The sequence below is a fragment of the Podarcis gaigeae genome (assembly GCF_964106915.1).
Source record: "Podarcis gaigeae genome assembly, chromosome: 8".
Classification (NCBI taxonomy): Eukaryota; Metazoa; Chordata; class Lepidosauria; order Squamata; family Lacertidae; genus Podarcis; species Podarcis gaigeae.
Window position 1 is genome coordinate 3,241,623 of NC_139684.1, and position 2,628 is coordinate 3,244,250.

The 2,628-nt window shown below is 57.6% G+C and overlaps 1 protein-coding gene across 1 annotated transcript in view; it reads left to right on the forward strand.

The window, feature by feature from the left end:
• Positions 1-1,080: 1,080 nt before the first annotated feature.
• The window catches only part of LOC310851180 (oxaloacetate tautomerase fahd2, mitochondrial), a 17,542-nt gene continuing 15,994 nt past the window's right edge, over positions 1,081-2,628 (forward strand). The window contains exon 1 of the mRNA XM_083753408.1: positions 1,081-1,202. The gene's annotated coding sequence lies outside the window, so the exon portion shown is untranslated. The remainder of the gene's footprint in view (positions 1,203-2,628) is intronic.

The window sequence follows — 2,628 nt, forward strand, 5'->3', positions numbered from 1 at the left end:
GCTGCTGCTGCTGCTCTCTCTGTCTCTTTGCCAAGATATGGATCCTCTCCAAATGTCCCCCTCTGCTCCTACATGGAAGACATTGCTGGCTTGGTTGGAGAAACTGCCTCTTGCTTTTTCTTTTTCTTTTCGCTCCTCACACTCTCTCCTCATCTCGCCCCCAAGGAGGAGCAAACCAGGGCAAGGCTTTCATGCTGCTGCTTCCAGGAAATCAGCCCTGAGTGCTCACTGGAAGGACGGATCCTGAAGCTGAGGCTCCAAGACTTTGGCCTCCTCGTGAGAAGAGAAGACTCCCTGGAAAAGACCCTGATGTTGGGAAAGATGGAGGGCACAAGGAGAAGGGGACGACAGAGGACGAGATGGTTGGATAGTGTCTTCGAAGCTACAAACATGAGTCTGACCAACTGCGGGAGGCAGTGGAAGACAGGAGGGCCTGGCGTGCTCTGGTCCAGGGGGTCACAAAGAGGTGGACAGGACTAAACAAGAAGCCCAGAAGCCCCCATTTTGAACATTGTTATCTGCATGACATTTGAGGGGGGGGGGAGAAAGTAGCTCCCCACAAGGTTTTCCCCATCCCCCACCCCTCCGGCCCATCTCATCTTTTCTCTTTCTTTCAGAAATCTAACATGTGGAACAAAGTTCACCCCATCGTTAGAAGAGAAGATGCCTCCCGCTGTTTCTTTATTTTGCTCTGGCTCTGCAAGGTCAGGTGGGCTGGGATGCTGTTTGGTTTTTGGGTTTTTGTTTCGCTGCAGGGGGTGTTGCTTTTTTTGGTCTTTCTTTTGGATGTTGTGATTTACGTGGAAATTGTTCAGTTTGGTTGCGCATATTTTGATGTTTTATTTATTGCTAATGACAACTTTCATTGTGCTGCAGTTATGCATATTTTCATGCCTTGAGCATGCTTTGACCTGTGGAAAGACAAATAAAAGTATGCATATCTGCATGTATGTGGGGGTTCACAGTGACATTGCGTCAGAGGGTGCAGTGGCCCGGCCGCGGCTTCGCGAGAAACCTGGCTCAGCAAAAAAACGCGTAAGGCGCCCTTGGTCGCTTCCCCGCCCCGCCTACTTTGCCCCCCCCCCGCTTATCTGATGAGAGCGAGATGCATGCTGGGAGTTGCAGTTTCTGCGGAAGGACTACTGTGGCGCATGCGCCGACCAGGAACCCCTGGGCAGAGGTGGCTGCGCTAAGCCAGACAGGTGAGGGTCCGCAGTTGCTGCAGCGGCGGAGGGGGCCGCGCCCTGGACGGCAAAGGGGCCAGAAGCCTTTTGTCCCGGGCGGGGCTCCTCGTCCGCAGGCGCGGGTTTCGGGACCTCCAGTCCGGCCGCCCCTCGCGCAGCGCCCGCCTGCGGAGCGAGATCGGGGGAAGCAGCGAGCGCGGGGCTGCGCGCGAGATGGAGGGCAACCTCGACCCTTTCACGCAGCGCGCTTCGTGGCAGAAAACTGGCGGCAGGCAGGCTCGGCGCCCCTCCGCGGCCGCGCACTCCCCGCTTTTCGTACCTCTACGGCCACGCGCCCCTGCTGAGGCCGCCGCCGCCGCGCTGCCCCCTGGGAGCTGTAGTCCCGCCTGGGCGGGAGGCCACCCGGCGGAGGGAGAAGGTCCGCCGCGCCTCTTCTAGGCGCCTGACCGCCCTCCTCCTCTTGGGGGTCTCCCCCTCCCGCCGCTCCGAGGCAGCCTTGGCCCGGGGCGCCCTCCCAGCAGCCCGGCCAGGGAATTTGCTTGTTTCCTTGCCTTTCCTCCGAGGAGGCGCCGCATCGAGTTCTCTCCCTTGCTTGATCCTCACAGCAGCCCTGCCAGGGGTCAGGAAACACTTTCAGCAGGGGGCCGGTCCACTGTCCCTCAGACCATGTGGGGGGCCGGACTATATTTTTTTTTGGGGGGGGGGGAATGAATAACTCCTATGCCCCCCAAATAACCCAGAGATGCATTTTAAATAAAAGGACACATTCTACTCATGTAAAAACACGCTGATTCCCAGACTGTCCCCTGGCCGGATCCGACTCTCCAGCCTTAGTTTGCCTACCGCTGGGTTAGGCCAAGAGGGAGCAAGTGGCCGGCTGGCCCAAGGTCACCCGGTGAACTTCATGGCTGAATGGAGATTGTCCCATAGAATCAGAATGGTAGAGTTGGGGGACACCCTGAGGGACATCTAGTCCAGCCCCCTTTAGTGCAGTCTCTGTCCCAAGGCTCCTAGGCCTGGCGCCACACTGGCTCTCGGATACGGCTTTGGCCATCAGCCTCTGTGTTACGGGCTCAGCTCCAGATTGCTGCCATTCCAGATGGATGCTCTATTCCAGCAACATCTGGGGGGGGGGGGCAACAGGTTGGTGAAGACTGTCCTAGATCTGCAAGTAGCCCCATATTCTTCCCTTCAGAAAATCTGCCTGTTCTCTTGGAGCCCAGCACTCTTTGCTGCTGTCCCTGCTTCTGCGCCCTTAGCAGCAGGTTACCCCAATGGGGGAAGGCCCCACTCCGCCCCCCATCACTGAATCTCCATGCTAGGAAAAGCGCCACTTGCTCATTTCTGCATTACAGCAGTGGAGGGGGGGCAGGGAGAAGGTTCTGGTATAAGGATTCGCTTCCTCTGTAGGTTTCAGGCTATCTGTGCCAAGAGCAATCCCCTC